This window comes from Parus major, chromosome 3, assembly GCF_001522545.3.
Source record: "Parus major isolate Abel chromosome 3, Parus_major1.1, whole genome shotgun sequence".
Lineage (NCBI taxonomy): Eukaryota > Metazoa > Chordata > Aves > Passeriformes > Paridae > Parus > Parus major.
Window position 1 is genome coordinate 10,146,279 of NC_031770.1, and position 23,202 is coordinate 10,169,480.

General features: G+C 41.1%; 1 protein-coding gene across 16 annotated transcripts in view; it reads right to left on the reverse strand.

Moving 5' to 3' along the window:
* Positions 1–23,202, reverse strand: part of EHBP1 (EH domain binding protein 1) — a 207,596-nt gene that overhangs the window by 179,180 nt on the left and 5,214 nt on the right. The gene's annotated exons all lie outside the window — the stretch shown is intronic.

Sequence of the window (23,202 nt, forward strand, 5' to 3'; positions counted from 1 at the left end):
TAATGTCATCATTGTCCTCCTGCTCTCCTTGCCTGTGAACATTTCCCCAGAGCCAGCAGCACACCTGAGAAACTCTTCCATGGGGCAGAGAACAGGACTCAGACTCTTTAAAGACACCTTGGAAACATTCCAGTAGCCAAAATAAACACTAATGCAAATTCTAGCTTGAATTTCTACACAGATATATTGAAGTTACTTCCAAGTAGCAAAGAAAGCAGGTAATTTCACTTTTTCTTACACAAAGGATTATTTTTCTACTTGAATAACTTAAAGAACAGGAGAATCAAGTCCTGTATTACTCCTCAAAATCTCCTTGGACAACAACAGTTAAATCAGCACTTCCTCAACTTATGCTCCAAAGGACAAACATACTGAAAATCAGTGTGGTTTCCCAAGCAATTGTTTATTTGGGATTTGCAATGAATATAGATGGAAACCTCAATAAACAACCCTTCCAGTACAAATTATTTTCTCTTTAAATTTCTTAGGAGTTATTTACTGGTTAGTAGTTTACCCTTATTATATCTACCTCATTAGTTTTACAGTTGTGTCTGAGTGATTTTTGATACTGACTTAACTTCCTGACTTCCCACCCTCCCCCCAAGATACACTTCCCATTGTATGATTGGGACCACACTTCTGGTCCCACTTCCAGACCTATAACCCTCTGGTGCAGACTCCTGACACCATTCCAGCTTTGTTTTCTGGCAGATGACCTGAATTCCTTCATGAAGCCCAGCTGCAAATCCACCCACAAATGATTTTCAATGGAGTTCACATCTCCACTTAAAAGTACTAAACCTACATATGCAACTCTGCCTGGAAAAAAAAATTACTGCTTAGAATTTTGAGACATCAGTGTAAGAATCCTTGCATTTCTAAAGCAAACAGCAAAATAAATCATAGTGGGAAGATGGGTGTAACCAAGAAAAAGGAAAGACACAATACATTCAAATCACAATTAAAAGATGCACCCAAAATCCCCCATAGAAATATTCTGAGTAAAGGCAGTGTTCCTATTGCTATTTCATCATAGGAAGACTACCTACTTAATAACTAACTTTTCAAATGAAACCCCAACTGGTTTAATAATCATTTTAGGCACTGAAGTACTGGCCATATTTCCTTTCATGCATACTTTTCCATTGAGCTGTTGATCATTTCTGCACATTACAATAAAAACAATACCTCACCCATGATTCACATTTAAACCCCACCAGAACTAAGGGTCTCCCAAAAAAACAAGCTAAAGGCAGATCATGCAAAGGAAATGAGGACATGAGCTTAATTATTTATTTTTTTTTTATTTTTTTTGAAAGTGAAATAATCTGCTATATTTTAAACTGTAAATTCACTCTTGTGGCCTGCTTACATGACTTAAATTGCAGGCTGACTCTGCTCACAATTTCTGCAAAATTTTGCTTGGTCATCCTGTTGGACTTCAAAGCTCTTTGCTCACTTGGTGGAGGGTTCTCATCTTTGGCTTACACCAGCACCAGCCCATTCCCTTTGATGGGAACTGTACTTGTGCCACCAGGGAAAAACAACACACCCCCAGGCAAAGCATCCAAACCCATGCCAGAAACATTTCCCAGTCCTGAAGAACTCCCTCTGCCAGGAATATACAGAAATGCACCAACATGAAGTAGCCAATTAAAGTTTTAATTCAGACTGAGAGGACCAAGCCACGCCGACGGACGAGCAGGAGCAGCATTTGCTCCCCTCATTTCTCTCACCAGTATATTTACTTTGTTAAGTACTGAGAATATTTTACTCCTTCAGCTTCAAGTATGAGAGAAATCCACATCCAGAGGTACTTTACCAAAAAAACAAGGAAGGTCTTCACAATATGGAGATTGAAAAATTAGCAAAATTAAATGGGATGAGAAGGGAAGAAAATACCCCAAAGGATGAGTGTCCCCACTCTGTATACCACATGCTTCACTGAAACCTAACAAAAACCACAGCAGTTCTTCTAAGGGATTTTCTTCAAGGAAGAAATCCAAATTTTAAAGAGATCAAACAAATCCAACAATCCTAAAATCCAACAATTCTAAAATATCTTCATAGAACTGTTTGACTAACTACACCAAGAGCAACCTTTCCTACCACAGTCTGTTCATTGCTCTCCTATGCCAATATACCTCTAGAAGAAAAAGCCCAGCTCATATTTTAGTCAGCAAATTTGCATTTAAGGTTATTAATGATATCTCAGTGCTAGGAAATGGCCGATATCACATAATGTACATTGCTAATGGAAAGCATTAGGTAGTATTTCCTACTCTGGACTTCTCCCCTCCTTTAAACATCATAAACCTAGCTGCTCATTAGTCAATAATCAAAGCAAATAAAACCACCTCTGAAGAATTAGTCTGGAGACCAGTTTTAGTATCTTTATAAGTTTACTTATTGATCTTGGATATCATTCCAAATACAAAATCCACAATGATGCAAGCTGAACAAATGCTAATGGTCAGCAATTAAAAAATAATAATAATTTCCTGTGCTGCACAAATGACATTTCTCATTTCTTTAACCCACCAGCTTTTAGCCAGTCACTTATTCAGCAAAGCCAGTATACCTACAGCAAGGAATAACACACTGCTAACCTAAAGACAATGGATTTGGAGCAGGAGACCTGGGTTTTAGCTGGACACTACATTTCCCCATTAAAGTAATTGTGTCAATCTATCAGTTCAACACCACCGACCTTTCAGCAGAAATGTTTCATACTGTGCTGGAACCTGCCACCATTGCCTTGGAGGTGCTGTGCATTTCCCACCAAGGCAGCCTTGCCAAAGCAGCAACACTTCCCTGGAAGGGGGAGCTGCTAAAGGAAGCCATCAGCACTGGGACATCAGGTACTGTCATTGGGAAGAGCATGGATCCACTGGCAGGGGATTGAAGGATCCAGCTTGGTTCCAAAAGATCATATTTTCTAAAACTTACCATAAACCTGTATTTGGTATTTACTCATTATTGTGTGTTTCACAAAAAAACTATTCTTGAAGAAAGACAGTTCTTTACTACTTTCAAGTAGTAAACTTAATTAATTATTTACAAGTGAAACTTAACAAAGAAGCAGAGAAGATTGATTTAAAGGTTTCTGGCTCAGAAAAAGAGATTCATCACTGTCCTGTATACTAAACAATTAGCATGGGATCCAAAATACAGATTTATCAAACACTTATAATTCAAAACCAAGCCTGATTTTCCTATCAGATGGAAGTCATGATTCTGGTACCTTCCATTTTCCCATTGAAACAACCCATGTGAAAAAAGAAAAAAAGAAAAAAGAAAAAAAGAAAAGAAAAGAAAAGAAAAAAAATACTGGAATAAAACTTTGCCATATCCACAACTATTAAATAATGAAATGAAAACATCCTGCATGTTGGAAAAAACTGTCATCTGATCAGCACCTCATACACTACAAATTTTACCGACTGAAAGGAGGTTGTGCAAGATTCAAGGTCTTTTGCGGGTTGGTTTGACCATTCTAGGAAGCGTTTGGCACAATATTTTGATTACAGAACTCTCCAAACATCACTTGTAAAGGAAGAACATGAAATGTATCAGTCTCCTGTGAACTCTTGTTTTGTAAACCTTTTAGCAGAAGCTGATAACATTACCCAGGACATATTTCTCCACTAAACTTACTGTTCAATGACAAAAAGCTGTAGAAGACTCGGTGTTAGAATCTGTTGTTGGAAAGAATTGTAAATGCACTGAACTTGAATGCAGACCACTGAAGCCAATAGCAAGACCAGTGATTAGCAACCTTTTGCTAAAGCTGGGAAAGCAAGTAACAGGAATTCTTAGTAGCAAGGTACTGCTACATTTCATAACACTCAATAACTGTTAAAAGCCTGAAATGTAGAAGATATCTTTTTTGTTTGTTTTGGCATCAAACTGCCAAAGTGTTGAATTTTGCTTATCCCCTCTCCTTTTCTTTCTTTTTCAGCTGAGCTGTTTTATTTTTACTATGTTACATTTGAACTGCATTAATTAGTTCACAGGCTGCTAGATTACTCTTGTGAAGCAAGCTTAAAAGAGTATAATTAATAAGAGAAGCAGCAGTGTTAGCACAATAACATGCAGATGCACCTATTGAAGGATAAAAATAATTTCTTGAGGACTAATGTCAAAGTACTTCTGATAAGAATTTTTTTTAATAACCTTTTGTCCCTTCTGCATTGTACATCCCAGCATGCCATGCACAATTTCCATTAGGGACCAATCCTCCCAACCCACCAGCATACAGCTTTCTACATGACTGCTGAAAAGCCAGCAAGGCTCTCTAATGGTCTCTTAAAAATGAATGTGGTTGGTTCTATACCACCATTAATTTGGAATGAACGTTGCTTTTCCTCATTTTACAGCTAATTACTTTGAAAAGCGCTCTTTGCAGTGCAGTCTTCTGCACTAGGTCCTGCACTATTGCCATGTATTACCATTAGCCAAGGAACTCATCAGGCCACGGCCTTTTGCAAGCCTTGCACTGAGGTTTTTTTTTCCCCTCAGAATTTCCTGTTCACCACAATCAATGAAATTTCACAGCTGCCTACAACTGCAGGAAGTGCAATCAAATACTGCCAATGCTTTAAACAGGCCCAGTGATACTGTAGGAATTATGTCATGCATTGATGCATTTGCCAAATGAGTCCTCTTACTGAGTGCAGGTACAGCACTGATGGCAAAAGCCAGAGACATTAGAAGGAGAATAAAACACAGTGCAGGTAAAACCCCTCTGAGATAATTGTAAGATGAAGTACATTACAAAAGAAAGTTGTGCATTTCAGGAAGGGGTCTGGGGTCTTCTTCTCCACGTCACCTTAAGTTGCATGGTGGAAGTGAAAGATTCCTGGGTAAGGCCTGTGCCATCCCAGAGTTATGTCAGACTATCGGAGCATTCCCTCGATACAACTTACTGTGAACTTTGCATCAAGCCCCTAAAATAAGACAAAGTTTGTTCTTGCATCATTAAAACTATTCAGTAGTTTTAACAAGCCTGGGAAATTTCAAAAGAGAAATCATTAAAACAGGGAAAGCAAGACGACGTCACAGCTGAGATCCATCCGTCTCTACATTTTCACTTTCTAACACAGAAAGTTCCTCCATTTCTTCCCACCAGAGGTCTCTACAGATTTCTTCAAGACTAGACAAGCCCATTGAAAGACCAGAAATCCCCCTGTGAAGTGAATTTTAGATTTTTAATACATCTGCTGCTAAACAGACTGGACTCTACAAGACCTACATCTCAAGACTATGCTTTACTTTTCACTAGAAGCTCTAGTCTGGCTTTTCTTGGTTTATACAAAATAGGGAAAGAGCAAGACACTGTGACTGACCTATTTTACGAGTGCAGTCAGACCTACTGAATCTGCACAGCGTCTATTTGCGAGGCTGAGAGTGGAATGTGTAGTATGTACTGCCGATTACTTGATTTTCTCAAACCAAACACAAATGAAGTTTGCAGGATGAGCTGAATTAAACAAAACCCAAGTTCATCTATTATTCAGAAAGAAGTGACAAGGGCAGATTTTACTTCATTTTTCCAAGAGTTACTGCAGCAAAGAAACCTCTCCAGAACTATCTAGCAAAGTCTTGTCTTAAAGCTTTTTGCAACAGAATTTTACACTGCAGAACCCACAAACTGACCCCAGTCTTCAGAAATTGTGTTCTTTACCATCCTTTTGGCAGTAACACAAAGAAGCCTTGACTAATCCCTGAATTTCATGTCCCATCCATCCAGCTGCTCTCCACGTGGAAGCTTTCTTTGCCTGGTCCAAATGTCACCAGGAGGGGTTGAGTACTGCACAAGAAGGGCCACACGTGGCTTCCTTATCTCCCCCTGGCACAATCACAGACACTCCCCTTAGGCAGGTGTTTACTCCAGCAACGCTCTGTCCACATGTTTACCCCACACAGCCTACCACACCAGAGCTCACTAACACCACCCAGCACTCTAAAGCAAACCATGGCTAAAAAAGCCAGCAGCTGCTCCAGGAAAGCTTGTTTGTAATACCAACCTCCCCAGTGAGTTCCGCTCTGGCTGACTGGCAGGGAGGAGCACAGGCTAGCAGGGCCATTCAGACAAACCTTGAATGGAAAGTGTTGCTTTACAGTGGAAAGTTCACAGGAAGGAGCTGCCATGAGCCAGATCTTTTTCAGATGCCTGATCTTCCTTTTTATGCTCTTTTCCAAGTACATTTATTCTACATTTCAACAATAAGGAAAAAAAAACAATGTTTTTTTTAAAACAAAAAAAACCCCAAAACCTTTCTGTTTCAAGTTGGTAGGTTGTTCCTTCTGAGCAGAGCAGAGCAGAGCAGAGCAGAGCAGAGCAGAGCAGGAGGAACTACACAAACCTGCCTGCACAGTCCGCTGGGGCCTGACCTGCTGTGAACCCGCTGAACTCACCGTGCTGATCCCCCTTCCCTGCAGAGCTGGGGCCTGACAAATGCCATGTGAATAAACACAAACAGCCAGAAAAAAAACACGCTATTTCACCTCAGGCATAACAGTGCATTTCAAAGCTGGTGTGAGAAGGTGAGTGTCTGACCATCTCCCTGTTCTGGAACCCAAATGCAGCCCCCCAGCACCTCCACATCCCACCCCTCCCTCAGCAGACACCACTGGTCAGCATCACCTGCCCCTCTCGGGGCTCACTGTGCCATTAGACAATAAAACAGACCAGTAACAAGAATTCCAGAAACAGTTTTAGCAAACTGAGCAAGGAATTTTGAATTCAAATTCCATCTCCTGTCCTCACTGACTACACAGCATCCAGAAAATTTCAAGACAGACATTGGGTAACATCAAGCCTCCTCCTTCTAGTCCTACTCATACCTCCACCTATAGACCAAAAATCATCTCTATACAATAATTTACAGGCATTACTGAAGATGCCCAATCGAGTGTTACCCCTTCTTATTTTAAAACACTAAAGTATAACTGTTAGGTGCATTCTCATGACAGAAAGTATTTTAAAAAATAACTGAAATGAAACTCTTTGACTGACATAGTTTCAACCCATTAAAAATTCCCACGTAAATTACCTTTTTGTACTAAAAAATATACAAGAGACTTTTTGGCACACCACTGTCAGATTTAATTGGACCTATTCCCTTTTGCATAACTTGTTTCTGTGTCAAATAGCATTCAAACAGAAGGCTTTACTGGTTTTCAGTTTGCAAAAAACAGAGATTAGAAATTACTTTTCTGTCATTCCTCCAGAACAAAATTGTATCTTGCACCAAAACCACAGTTTCAGGAACATCAACTATTCACAACAGACACTTCCTTCTCCAATTTGTCTAAAATATTTAAGAAATTCTGCATAGCCTACCATGAGCAATTAAAGAGAAGGATGATCTTTGCTGTTCTTACTGACTGAGCAAGTTTGACATTTACACACAGATACATGAACAAAGCTTTATACTCCTGTTCTACAGAAATACCAGTGTCCACATTAGGACTCGGACAAAGCAAGTTTCAGCAGCTACAGTGCATTAATGCCTCCTTCTCTGCTTGCTGTCCACGGACACATCCCTAAGATTACAGTTCTGCAAAAGCAGGAGCAGAAGAATCTGGCACCTTGTTTCTTTTAAAGCTCCCTTCCAAACCAAGAGCACCAGGGTTTTGTTTGTCTTTCTTACTTAAGAGCATGATTTAGATTACACAAAGCAACTTCTACCATTTGAAGATGCGCAGAAATTGTGAACACACTAAAAAGCCTCTGAGTGGGCAGCATGGGTGGAATGGTACCAATTCATAGAGTTTGTCTGGAAGATTAAATTCTAATCACCATCTCAGGTGCCCAGATTATGGAACTGAGATGGTTACACAAGCTAGAAAAAAAAATAAAGGCTGATACCTACAAGAACCAAATGTGTGCTAAGACACACAGCAGTTTGCATCTGATACTGGTAGGGTTGAAAAGCTTGAATAAGCTTGCTTAATAATCTTTGCTTGAAGGTACAAAGACAGTACAAACCCCGGAGTTACACAGAACCCCACAGAAGACTGTAGCCTAACACAAGCATTTGGTAAACTGAGGGGCAGATTCCTGGTATGCTGTGTCCTGCCACAGGAGCAGTGTGGAAGGGTTGGTGTGATACAAACTCACATTTAGCTTTCCAAATGATCACTCAACTAAGCCCTAAATTAATCCATATTTATTTTGAGAGATAGGCACTCCTGACTTATGCAGAGTGAGCTCCCCAATTAAAGCTTCCTCATCTGTCAGCAGCCTCCTTTTGCTTTTGCAAATTAATATCAGAAGGAGGAAAAAAAAAAAAGGGGGGGGGGGGAGGGTGTGGAGAGGGCCTAGTGAAACCATGGCAAGCTGTGCTAGCTCCTTTGCCCTGTTGCTGCCTGGGAGACCAGACTTAGAAAATATCTCCAGGTGCTCTTGGCCACAGCCACAACAGGCATGGCATCAAGCAGTATGAACCCACTTTTGGGGAAGGAAGGCGCTGAAGGATGAGATCTCAAACAGCTTTCTCTGCCCTGATTCTGGCATCCCCTTGTCTGTATGACCAAGCAGGACTGAATCATCTGCCCTCAGCAAAGCACCCAGTTCCTGGGAGGAGCACTCCTCAACAGCTGGGGTGCCAGTGGAAGCAACACAGCTTTCTGCCACCCTCCAGGGGTACAAAACCAGAACATTTTACCAACTGCAATAATGCACCAGTTACTGCAAATCTCTGAAGCAGGCAGAGCCCCAAAGCACCACAGAGAAACACAAGAACCTTGCACTGAAACTTGCATCCCAACCAAAGTCACACATTTGCACACCAAGCAAAACAAAAAAACCCAGAGCCTCAATTGACCTCGTCTTCTCCAAGCTTAGTGAGACTGTCAAAACGTAAAAATCGAGAATGAGCTAATGTGGCAAATTTAGCAGCAGTAAGCTATATGTAGATGGTTGTCAACATCAAAGCTATGATTTTCTTGGATGTTAATGAAAAAATTACTAGATTTACAAAATTTTTGTATGTGGTTTCCAGGGAACTGGAAACTGCCATGATCATTTCCCAGGAGATGCCCCATTTCATGCTGATGACCTTTCAAGAGCTGTTTTAAGATGGAGGTATGGACATAAAAAGTAAAATTATTCAATCAGTATTTGCAGCTAAATAACTGTTCCAAAGACTGCAAAATTAGAATAATTCCTCCTCTTCTAGCTCAGTCTGTTTAATTACATTGTTACACTGCTTCCAAGCTGCCTCCTGAAACAAAAGTTGCCACTTCTGATTACAGAAGTCAATCTCAAAAACAACACAGATTATTTCCATTTACAGCTCAACAGTTCTTTGTACACCCAAAGTCTAAAAATTTGCATTATTTTTAGTAAGTTAAAACTGACCAAGCCTTTTAATTAATGCCTTCAAAATAACACCCATGGCTTATATGCAGCAGCAAGTATTGGCTAGGAAAAAAGGTATGTTTATTGGTGGATACTTCAAACAAAGCAAAACCTCCTGCCAACATTAGGGGCTTGATACGGTAAAAAATAAACTGAAAACAAAAAAGGGGGGGAAGAAACAAAAAAAAACAGCAAAAAACACAAAACCCAAAAAACCCACCACCAACAACCTAACTAAAAGACCTCTATTTTGAAATGAAAAATAAAAAAAATTTAAAAAATTAAAAAATAACAGCAACAATTAAGGACCTAGACAGATTTTGCCAATAACTGCTGCTTGTAAGATGCCTAGCAGCAATTTGAATTGGATTTTAACTATTCATTTCAAGATCAGCTAAACTGGAAAGGAACAGCATATTAATTCTGACTGCTTTAAGCATGCTTTTCACTTAAAAAAGCAAACTTACTGTACCTACATTAAAGCTGAATTCAGCTTGATGCTGAAAACACACAAAAAAATAGTACCTTTCAGCCAGACAGGTTCTTCTGTTGGAATTTCTTAAAATAATCTTCCTATAAAATATTTTTCTGTTACAACTAGCTTTCACTCAAGTCAGATACTCCCAACAACAGAGCCTGGCAGCCCTTTGTCCCAGCATCCCTACAGAGGGACCTGAGTAGTGGTCCTTCACTTTTATTTCAGTACACCAGGCTGTACCCACTCTGGTTACTAACAACCACCAGGAGGACACTCCTCAAGGTCCTTTAGACACAGAATTGTTGAGATTTAAGCTGCTAAGAATTAACACTGTCCTGTCCTTACTTACATTCCCAATGAAGACACATAGACACAAAAAATCAACTTCTTCAAAGTCAAATTTTTAACTGGGGACCAAGACTAAAGCCAGCCACTACCCTGATTACAGTGTTGCCTTCTCTTTTCTTTCTGTGCTGTCATGGATGGTATTTTATCTCAGCTTAAAACAGACAGAACCTGTACCTTTTCCATTCTATTGTGAAATGCCTGGTTGTGTTTTAGTCTGCTGGCTTCTTTACGCAGCTGAAGGGCTGTACCGTGGGGTAGGTGTAAAGCAACATCTTCAGCCAGAGAAGATACCTGGGTGCTGGCCAGATTTTTCATTATGTGGATTTGATATCTTGCAGGCTGGATTCCAGTCTTGTACCATTAAATGAGGCAAAGGGATAAAGAGACAGAGCCACTCTATCCCACAGTGCATACAGCTTAAAAGATTAAGTATTTTGTTTCACCCTAGATTTCAATTTTACTCTAATTCAAAAATTTTTTATCTGTAAATACAAATGTGTCTGGTGTGTAAAGCAGTTCTCCTTGGAAGCAGAAAGGTGAATAAAAAGGGAAGCTAGACTGGTTTCTGGAGGAAAATAAACTCTTAATCTGGCAAAGGGATGAGAGCCATCCACGGAAAGTAAAAGACAAAGCCTCTCAAACCTACTGCAACACCTCGTTGTGCCAAGTGAGGAACAGTGTCCTTACAGTGAAAGGCACATATCTCCTACCAGATTAAGGGCTGCAGAATCTAGTACTAAGTGAGGATAAACAGGAGGAAAAATTTTAATTTCAAGCTTTCAGAAGAGTATTACAGTAAATGAAATTATGGTAAGTTGCTGTAAATTATTCTGTTTCAAATAGGAATTTTAATACATTTGTCTAGTTAAGGTCAAAGAAGCCAAATTAATAAAATCCACTCTGCAAACCAACCATCAAGGGAATGAGAATCAATTTTAGCTGTGCAGAGTTCACAGAGCACTAGTGGGGGGGGAAAACCAGCTATGTGCAGAATCATCAACACAGACAATAGAGATGCGTGGGCACACAAACTCCTTGGATTCTGCAAAATAAGATTTTCCACATATTTCAGCGTATTTTACACAAAATGCACTTTTCATCTTTAAAACAAACAAGGCTCAAAAGTTGAAGCCTGCAAAATTTTTACATATTTTCTTCTGGACTGTTCAGATGGAAGGCCAGGCTTGGCAGGGCCAGCACTGTACACACGTGTGCTCACCCCCACAAGAGCTCCCAAGAGAAAGGGCAGGCCCATGGAGCAGCACTCAGGAAAATCAAGGCTACCACAAGTGATGAGCAAATCTCTTGAATTGAGTGTAACTCAGCAAGGCTTCATTTATGCACTTCATGCTTTAAGTCAGCTCTCCTTAACTCTTCCACTTTCTGAGCACAGACAAGACCTTCCACAGAACATCCATCTCTGCTGGATCTGTTAACCTTGTCCCTCCAGCTCTGACAGATGGGCACTGGCACAGCGAGTTCTTACTGTTCCACTCACTACCCTGTGCAGCACCAACACCTTCTCAGCCACTTTCCTTCCCTAAAGCCATTCATCTGAGGAACTGAAACCTCTGTGCTCAGCACTGCAGCTTCAGCTGGAGCCAGCCCGGACAGAGGCAGACAGGAGACCTGGCAGGCCAAAAGCCTTTAGCCCCTTCCACTGCAGGAAGTCAGGAGATTTATTTCTCCTTGCTCTGTCTGTTCAGCCAGGGGTAAGTTTTGACATATACAGGGTTTGTGTTTGTTTGCTCTGCAGCCTGACAAGCAATATAGCACCAAATGAGGTGTGAATTTATTCACTCACTTCAATGCAGCTGATGGGAAAAGATGTTTTGGGACACCGAAACCCTTAAACTTCAAAGCCAATGGAAGTAAGTGTTTTGGAGAAAATGAAGTCCAGGTGTAAATCAGAGCCAGACACTGGCTTTTGCAACGTCACCTTGCATTGCTGAAACAATGCAGAGAAAAAGGAGTTCAGTCAAAGAGAAAAAAACCCAGGAAAATAAAGATGACACATGGCCAGCTTCATCACATTATTAACAGCACCAGACATAAAACAAGTACTTATGTTTTTCTTCTGCCTTTGAAGTATTTGATTTCTGTAAAATCCTGGTCTTCAAGAATAAGCCACAAAACCAGACTGGCGATTCTGAATGGAGATGGGGGTTTGCTTCTCTCGAGACAGTCAAGAGGCAAAAACAGTCTGTCTCTGACCAAACTCAGAGCCATTCTGGCAGTTTAGCCTCATAAATATTTCAAATGTCTCATGTGCTACCCTATCTCTTCCTACAATAAGTCACAGGACAGATATGCTGGAGCAATAAACAAGTAAAGTAATAGCAACAAACACACTGCATAGATTTCTTGGCATTTTTTTTTTTTAACGGTAGGAAATAAAATGTCTCCCTCCACCCCCACGATATTCACATTCTCTCTTCCAGAAGCATTACACTTTGGGACTAATTTTATGGATGTGATATGAAAGAAAAAGCTATAATACAAAGTCCAAGCAGAAAATAAATTACAGAATAAATTCTACAGCAATGTAGAGAGGGGGAAAAAAAAAAGATCAGCAATTCTAATCCAGAGAGTGTGAATACAACTCTTAATTACACATCACTCCTTGGATGTGTAATTTGAACAGCAAATAGAAAACAAACAAAAAACCTTCCCCACAACAAAAACCTTGCAAAAACCAGTTAACTGTAGATAAATGATCACTGGTCATCTCCCCTCCACAGTTATTGATTCCATTTTTCTCACATACTCTACTTCATTGGTCCTGCTCCTGCTCTACCTCAATACTGTGACCTACAACAGTTTCCACTCTGACCAAACACACCTGCAAAAAAGCTCATTATTAACATGATTCATATTGAGAAATGAGAAAGGGAGGGGCCACTCTTTTAAGTTTGTGAAGTATAACTTGCAGCTTTTCCTTCAGTTACGTAGCACCTTGCTATCATAAATCTGCACTTGTACAATTCCTATCAGTGTTTCTTGCACCTTCTGCACAATTTCTCTGTATCTCAGTTTCAGAGACATAAAACAGGGATCATTTTTCTCTATTACACATCAGTCTTGTAAGACTGGATTAGTAATGGAGCTGTGTGCCTGCAGAATTTTTGCGCAGGGAAATCGTTAGCACTTTATTTCCACACGGCAAAGTGTCATTTTGTAGTTTTACACCATCACCACTGAACAGAGAGCTGCTACCATCTGGCCTTTAACAGGAGATATAAATCCTTCTTATAAGTAACCGTGGATGTGAAATGTAGAAAAGTTGATGAAAAATGATTTGTGCACACAAATTAGTGAGTGATGGAAGAGATGCCTTTTGTGCACAGTTACAAGGGAAGCTGGAAGGAAGCCTAGTGCAGAACCAGGATTTTCTGACTTTTGTTTCTACCATTAGACCACACTCCAGAAGAAAGAAAAGACTATTCCACACTCCAAGTAAAAAAAAAAAACCTAAATAGAAAAAAATGTCCAAAATTTATCAAAAATTATCAATTATCAAGTCTGCTCTGAACAAAAGAAGGTGCTAAACTGACTGACATGGAACTATTTACATAAGGAACAAGAATAACTTTTACTACCACTTTTAGTAACTGTAAGCCTGTACAGCTTTGCAAGCTCTTCTAGTTTCAGTGTTCTTAAAGATCATTCTGCTGCTTCTGGCTACATGTGAAGAGAGACAGAGAACACCATCTGAAATTTCTGTGCTGTGACTGGGAACTTGCATTGGGATAGAAAAGAATTAAAGTTCCACAGTATATGTGTATATTGTGTACGCTGCATTATTCCTCCCCTTTTCACATCAGCCACCGGGAAACTGGAATATGGCACCAGGATGGAAAACCATGTACAGAGATACAGTGAGGAAAATACAATATGATGACAATAAAAGGATGCATCAGCTTCAAGATATTGAAACATCAATTTGAACTGAGTTAAACTGCATGGGGGAAGGTTTGACACATACTGCAGTTTTATTTGTAAAGCTACAAGTCTTAGAAAATGAATATAAAAAGAATACTCAGAATTTTTTAATATCATATCAATAGCCAGACTTTCTCTACCTGTGCCCTAAAGGTGGATATATTTAAATAAAGCAGTTTGTTTTCATTCAGCACAGAAAAGAATTCCCAGAACACTTTAAATTTAGATTTCTTCGTTCACTCACTCAAAAAGAGGTAAAATCCTAATTAGCATTCACCAAGACAAGATGGAACCTCCCCTTTAAAACAGTTTCTGAAAGAACTGTGATTATCATGAATTATGAAACTGAAGCACTCATATCTGTTTGGCAAAGCATAGGGATTGTGTGCCATATATGATTGTTCAGGCACAGTAAAACCGTGGAGCTGCTGCCTCCAGACAAGGTCCAAGCACACATGTGCACATTGCTGGATCAGCAAAATCAAGTCTGAAAGCTGAACGTGACACAGTGAGTTCCCATTTTAAAGAGGGCACACTTTGTCATAAGAATTTTCCATGGCCTGGGTCAGCAAACATCTGCCTGAATAAAACACAAAAATCTGATTACAGCTGATTATGGAGATTGTATTCAATGGAAGAACAAAGGCCTGGGGGCTTGCTACAATTTTGAGTATTTCAGTAACATAAAAAGCTTCACTATTTCGAAGTTAATTAACCAGCAAGAAGGCTTGAGGTTGTAAAGAAAGCGAGATTTCCGGCCCTGCTCAGCCCATGTGCGCCACAGCACACCTGGAAGTCTCCCAGAGTAACCAAACGTGGACAAAAGTTGTCCCTTAGTAGCAACAGCCAGTCCTTTTGCTATTCACCATAAACACCCAGGCTTTCCATCCCCTGAAAATGGTTCCATTACATACATTGATTTTATACATACACACCACATCTTGAACTGTATGTCTGTACTTATTATGCACAGGTGACACTTCTTTGTCATGTGTTAGAAACCTTCCTTAAGTTCCGTAAACCTTCCTCTTCCCACCTTAACTTCTTTACTGGAAGGGATGCTCAGTATCAGGAGTTAAGATCCCACCAATAAAACCCAAGCTAATCAGAGATGATTTTGGCAGAAACACAAGAAGGCTTTGTGACTCTTCTCTGAAATAATTACTTTTGTTTCACACCCTGGTTGCTCATATTTAAGTCTCTGTTCTTGTATCTCCAAACACATCTGGATCTGCCTTGTTTACCCTGTACACACTGACCAGAAGACATTCAAACAGGGAGAAAAGCCTCATGTTCTGCTCCTCACTCCCCCACTCCCCTGCTGCTTCCCCACCAGCTCAGATCACCTCACAGCCCATCCTGCCCATCTCTAAGCAATGCTGAAACAAGACAGGTGAATATTCCATGAAAAAGCTGCAAGGCTGACCATTTTAAAAGGCTCCCTAGGGCAGCAAAGAAACTAACCCCACAGAAGACCTACCAAGGCTTCTCTAAGCCCATCTGTGTCACAGCACAGGAGGAAGACAAGGGTAGAACACTCATTCCATGAGGTTAACAAGGCAGCAGGTTTCTGCTTCTCTAGGTCTTAATGGGGTTGTCAACCATAAGAGGTACTGACATTTATCACAATGAGGTGAACACAAACACATCAGGATAAATTGCAGTCTTCCTATAGCTCAAGATTATTTTCTTTTTTTTTAATTATAGTTCGTTGACTTTACCATTAACTGCAAGTCAAGTACATATCCTCCTTTTTAACGGCTGCTGCTAAAAGTAGTATTATTCTTCCCCCTACAGCACATGATCTAGTTCCCTAAGAAGTCTGTCTGAAACAAATTTATTTACTGAAGTCAGCATCTTTTTTGTCCCCAGGAGGAAGCATGCTTTGTGTACTATAAATGCTTTATTAGGGTCCACTCCAGAAAACAGCACTGAAACTATGGGCAAAAAATCGTTTTTCCAGTAGAGCAACAGGAAAAGAGACAAGGGAATGCACTGTCACCTGCCACTGTACTACAACATTAGCCACTGCCAGCAATACTGAATGACTGCTGATGGGTCAGATGAACACCCAGCACCAGGACTGGATAACCCTCACACTGAAAATGTAGGTAATGCCTGCTTTTACTGCCATTTTCCCTTGCAATACAGCTTCTCCCGAGGCAGCTAGAGCAGGAGGTGGCTCCAGGAACAGATGGGGAGCAGAGAAGCACAGAAATGTATCTAGCAGCTCCCTGCTCCAAAAATACACTGCACAAATGGCCACATGGAAGCACAAACTGACACAAACCCTAGTTTCAGGCACAGGGAAAGAGGCTGGGCAGCCAGCAGCTTTTGCCCTTGCAGATCCTCCAGTATAATAAAAGTCAGAAGGTATGGATTTTTACCTGCAGCCATAGGGCCTGACCAAAACTCCTCTCTTCTGTCCAGAGGCCCTTTGTCACACAACCCATGGAAATAATAGCTGGAGATTTCCACCCCTGCAAACCTTAATTGAAATTGCCTGCTGAAACTTTCCAATGCAATGCTGAATTTGCTGGCCAGACAGAAAACTCAGGCATGTTTTAACATCACAAAAAAACTTTCCCTGTATGAAGCAAAGCTAAGAAATAAGGGAGAGGCCCAAGGTTCAAAAACAACAACACAGCAGAAAACTTGTCATAACCACTGACATCATGGACCTGTCAACCACAACAGTGCTGTATGCCTGGAGAAAAAGGGTGTCCTGGCTCTCTGGGAGAGTGGCAGCAGTGTTGGTGTGGAGCTGTGGCAGGCTCTGACAGGGCAGTGGGACACAGGGGGCTGCCACAGCCCCACAGGTAGCAGGTGATGTGTCAGGGCCAGTCCCTCCCACCCAGCTCTCTGTAGGGCCCTACTCCAGCACTCTCCTGGCAGCAGCTGCACTCTTTCAGCTTTTCTTCCCAGAAAAGAGGGAAGGATGTGTGGGGGCAGGAAGGAAAAGATGCCTTTCCCCCCCAGTGACAGGACAGCCTTACAGTCACAGACTAAAGAAAGCACCATGTCTCAAGCAGTGCACGTTTATAATTCTAGCACTATGGGTGATCCGACACTGTCAGTCCTCCAGCAAAACCTCCCTTGATTGCATCAGTGGCTATGAGAATTCAGAGTGTTAAATTACTCTTGGTGAGTGAGCCTTCAGTTAAGAATTTTAAAAAATCAAATCCCATTTAGTACAAGGGAAAAAATTAATCTATGGAAAAGGAAGTAATTCCTTTATTGCTTTAAGACTGTCTGTCTGTCCCAGTATCTTGAATGGACATGTAGACACTGGAGCTCAGAGTAGCCATCTACAGGGAATAAAGTAAACCATTTTAGCAATAAAGACAAAAAACCCACCAGCAAACAAATATATAAAAGCAGAGCTTACAACCCTAATTCCCTTTTCCACATACACAAACCCCAAAAGAAGGAGGGGGCGGGGGGAGATAGAAGGGGTGTGTGAACACCATTGTGTTTTTAAAAAGTATCTTTCAAAAAGTGTTAACAGTAAAAAAAAGCCATCCTAAATATGCCTCCAAACCAAGTAACACTGTTATAAATTCTTTCAATTTTTGTGGTATGAGAGGAAGTGGTAAAAAATGGGTCAGGCCTTTCTCATTCTTAAAATTTTCTTACATGTCAAAGATGAAGGAATGCAAGGGGAATTCACTCACTCAAGAGACACTTACTCCAAGCACTCTATCCAGTTAAGATCTGCTCTTGAAGAGAAAAAGAAGTTAAGAAATCTTGTTCTCTTGAAATTTTTCACACCTTTATACAACTATTGCTCAAGTTACCTACAGGAAATGACAAACCACTAAATCAGATTTCTAACAGACACAACTGATAAAAAGACAGGTACAGCTAGAAAACACAGCCAAATACCTTTGCCCACCTGTCAGCATGGCCAGAGCTGTAACTCCAAAGCTAAAACCATGCCAGGTGTCACCAGGAGCTGCCAAGGTTAAATCCTTTGCTAATAAACCAAAGATAAATCAGCAACAGATTGGTTTGGAAATTTACAGATCTGAGTTAGATCTTTGCTGGAAAAGAGAAGTTCTGACAGCTCTTTTTTGTTCTTTTAAATCTCTTCCTGTGTACTGACATAAACAAAGGGATTCAGAGTTTACTCAATAAGCAGACACTGGAAGTCAAGGAAATTCACAATACTCGCTGAGTGGCAGAGTACAATGTGCTGCCAACTGGATTCAATGATCCAGATTCTCCAGTTACTTCATTCAGCACAGCTTTTGGTATTAGCAGTACTGGCTATGCAAATACTCTTCCCAAGCACAGCTGGGAGGGGAAAGTTAGTTTACGACACCAGATGTAAAAACAGAGGCGTGACTGCACCAGTCTTAGCCCTAAAGAAAGGTCAAGGCTTGCTATCATCCTGGGGCATCAGGCAGCAACATACCTAATGGAAGAGCTGACTTAGGGAATGTCTTTCGTCTTCCTGGCCTAGGCGAAAGGTGACGGGGCTTGTCCCAACAGGAGCAGATGAATATACACTCCCAGCAAAGCTGCACACCCATCAGAACCCACATCTCCCACCACAGCAGCCAGTGCCACCCATCTGGCAGCCCCAGACAGCTCTGACCCGTCCTACAGCACCAAGGCAGCAAACAGCTCTTCTTGGGTGAGAAAAGAAGCCACTGAACATGAAGGGTGACTGCTCATTACAGGTGCTTGTGGAGGTGGCACACAGGAAATGAGCAGCAGTAGTACAGGAGCCAAAGCTGATGTGGTAGGACAGAGTCTTAAAATACCCTGGATTGCTCTAATTCAGTTGTTCCTGGAACTAGAAATTATTTTGCCCTTGTGATGTTTGGTCAGCACCGAAGTCATTTTTCAAAACAGATCCATTAGAAATGAAAGGTCAGAGCTGCTTGTGTGCCACTAAGCTGATACAGCAGCTCACCCAAAACAAAGCCCACAGAACGACTGCAGGAGCGTGCACATGAAATAGAACCCGAAACCAGTTTGTGCTAAAATAAATACACAGAGCCACAGAAACTGCAGCTCAGCAGCTGCAGACAGTTAAGCAGCTGCAGAGCCTGGCTGTAGCTTTGGAGTAAACCTCAAGAAAGTCTCCTTAAATAATAATAAATTAGAAACAAGAAGAACCCCCAATAATGACTCTCCACTACAAAAAGAACCTCAACAGGCAAACAAGAATTACTTCTGCACTGCTCATCTTTACAGGTCTGCAGGCAGCTAGAAACTGTAGTTCAGAAGGGCACGTACTTCTGATTCATCTCAAAAGCTTGTGCACTTTGAAGCCCTACAGTGACAGCACAGGGCACTGACTCAGGATCTGGGTGATTTAGCTGAAGCACTCTAAGATGCTCTTGCCTGAAGCTGTGGCTCATCTCACTGCTCTGGCAGATTTTCCTCCCCATTGCATCAGGGCAGCATAAGGGAGGTGTGCCTGCTCCTCAGCTGCTGCAGTTCACAAATGGGAGCTGAAGTTGATGGCACTTAATACTAACACACCTCGCAGCCTCACTGTCACACTGCCTCTGCTTCAGGGCAGAGCTCGACTGCTGCTTAGGGATAGTGACATCCAGCTCCACTCCTGAATCCAGAAAACCTCATGAGTCAGAGCCTTAGACAACAGCAATGTTAGTTATGGCTCTGCTAATTTTAGCTCGTGCTTAACCCACAGTTCCCAAATCCTTGCAATACCTCTCCAGGTGCCAAAAGCCACAGCTACCCTATACCTCAACTGCCAAAACACACAGCTTCCAGATGAGAGGCTCTGGTGCACTTACAGAAACTGTACACTGCAGAAAGATATTTTTCAAATAAAGACAAGAGGAAGAAAACAAGGACAGCTTTATTTACCCTATTGCTCTGCGCATATCTTAAAATAAGGAACAAAAGTTCATCTGCACAGTTCCTGTGTTGCAGAGTCCACTCCAGGACACACAAGACAGACTTTGTGCAGAGGCTAGCTCAAGGAATGTCCCACAAGGTAGCAAACAGCCTGCCAGGGCCAGCTTCTGCCCCAAGGAGTGAAAGGAGAGAGAGGGGCAAGGGAAACAAACACACACTTCACACACTCTCCTCAGAGTAAACTGGAAAAGCTTTTAGAAGTAAATAAACACACACACACCCGCCCCCATATTCTCAGAAAGCCACCCAAGCAGAATGCTTTTACTACCGTAGCTGAAGGGTTTGTTTTATAAGAAGAGTTTTCTCAGATTTAGTCAACATTACCAGCCTCCTCCTCCTCCTCCTCCTCTCCTTATTCACACTAAACTGTGAAAGGGACTTCAGCTCTCTCCAACCAATTAAAAACTAATTGAAGCAACACACTGGCACTATACAGCCTGAACAGTCTAAGAGATGGCAAACTCAGCTCATGAGGCCTACACAATGTCATAATATTTAATTTTATTTCACCTCATAGCACAAACAGCTGAAAAGAATATTCAAGGATCCAACCCCAAGAAAAAAATGTAAATCTTTATTGCAGTTCAAGTCCACTAGGTTCAAATCAACAGCACACATTCTTTACTGCATGTGTGCACCACAGTGCCTGCAGGAACAGAGCAAGGTTTTATTTGCTCCAAAATCTCCATCAGAAAGCTACACACACACACAGTTTCTCTCTCAAAAAATAAAGTTATGTTAGAATATAAGTTAGTGCATTTTATTCATTCAAGGAGACATCTTCACCACTCTGACCATCAAATGAAAATTGTCTACACCTGGATACAATCAAACATTTTCTGCTTTTGCTAATCATTTTTGTTACTGCTAGGGCAGGGAACAATGAATTGCTCTAAAGAAATGTGTCTTTCAGAGACAAACAGAATTCAGAACAAGAATTTATAATCTTTCTACCCTACAGACACTTTGTGCCTGCATCCATCAATGCATTCTTTTATAAACTGGACACTGAGTCACAAGCATTCCTAAAACCTTGCTACAAATAGAAAATGGGTACAAATGGGCAGCACTGACAACCTAAAAAGTCATCAGCAAGAAAGATTTCACAAACACCCATACCTTTCCTACTGAAATGTCTTTGCAGCCACAACTCTGATAAGAAATCCCTTACTTGTGGTCCATGGAACAGACCCGAGGCTGTAAAAAGGGTTAGGAGGGGAGCTTGGCAAGGTAAGGAAGGAAAGCAGCTGGCATTAAGAAGTTGGGATTGGTAGACAACCTGCCGACAGAAATCAGGCAAGAGTCCATAGGAGCAAATCTAGGTTTTCTAAAATCCTGCAATGAAGGATTTTATTTTTTTTTTTTTTTGATACAAAGAAGATAGATGCAAAATGACAGAGAAGAATTGCTTTTGTGTGTGGATAGTAAATGTGTTTTAATTGACTGCAGAGAGAAAGGGGGAAGACAGCTGTAAGGCAGCTGGTGGTGATTATTTGGAAAGAGTACGTTTGACACACAGTTTAAGCCCTCAAAAAATCCTCGGTCAAAACCAGAAATGAATGACAAAGAAAATGCTGAAGTGCATTTGTAAATGGACATTATTTAGTGTGGAATCAGAACTCAATAAAAAGTATAAGGTCAGAGTACAATTTCATTAAGAAGAACAGAAGACAAAACACAGAAGAAACTGCATGGTGCTTTCCTTGCACAAATTATACATGCTACAGTACACCTACATCACCAGCACCCCAATCTGATCAAAACCTCTGCAGAGCAAGCCCATGACACAACAGCACAGTGCACAGCAAAACTAATTCAAAGAGATTCAATATGATCATCCTTTATAGTCAAATGCACTTAGGTACTCATGAAATCCCCTCTAACAACCGTGCAAAGCAAGAAAATTAATTGAGCAATGTGACAGCCTGACCTCATGCAGGCAAACAAGGATTCTTCTACAGCAACCAGTTAAGCCCAGTTCTTTTGGTGGCCTTCGGCACTGACGGGTTTGCTGGAAAGCAGCAAGCAGAAGGCAAGCAGATCAGTGTGAACCATGGAATCTCAAAAAGCTCATTTCTCTCCCATGCACAATGCATGCCAAATCTTAAGATTCCTGCAGCATCCAGTTATGAAACTACAATAGAAGNCCATGGAATCTCAAAAAGCTCATTTCTCTCCCATGCACAATGCATGCCAAATCTTAAGATTCCTGCAGCATCCAGTTATGAAACTACAATAGAAGTGACGAATATTCAACACAACACTCATAGCATAGGAGAAAAAAAAATAAAAAAAAAAAAAAAAAAAAAAAAAAGAGAGATTAAGCCTTACTTCATTTCCAAAAGAGAAATATGTGTATTTGAAAAGAGAGAACCTACTTCAGACCATACCTAATCGATATAAAAACAGGCAACTTGCCTCATGGCCATGAAGCCTGTCTTCAGTTAAAGCTTCTGAACATATGAAAAATTTAACCCTTTTGAACATCATAGCTCACTGTATTTGTAAGCAGGATTTAAAAGCAAAGCAGTTCATGTAAGAAATGACAGACATAAGCATTGTACAAAAACAATATATTTCTTTCTCTCTAAAGCAACCCCTGAATACAAATCCTGTATAAAAGCCTCTATGTTTATTCTTTTCCAGCCTTTGTGAGCAGCTAGTGCCTATGTTGAGGTGAGCAGCTTTCTTGCTCATAAAAGCAGCCAGTAAACAACAAGTTAGGAACTTGGCAACCTCAGCTCTCTAAGTTCAGCCATTCTCTGTGGAAACCAGCCAATATTACATTTGAAGCCTCTATGGAGTCCTTGACTTGTGAGATATCACACAACAATAAGGAAACAAAAAAGCCACCCTAAGGAGCTCATGTGCTCAGCAGTAGATGTTTCATCAGCTCTATAAAACTGCTATCAGAGCTTCAGGTCCAAGTACTGGGACTGATCTCTGGTCCAAAGGAGGAGTTTGCTCCTCTGCTGAGCCTGGATCTCAGACAAGCTGCAACTCAGCTGCCTGAACAGAGGCCTCCAGCAGCTGGGCAGCCCCAAGGTACACAAGATATTCATGCCAGGCTGGCAGCTTGAACCAGAATCAACAGGAGACCTGGGCTTCTTCAAACTGGCAGCTGGGACCGCCAGTAAACCCAAAGGCATCCCAAAGAGGGTCTGAC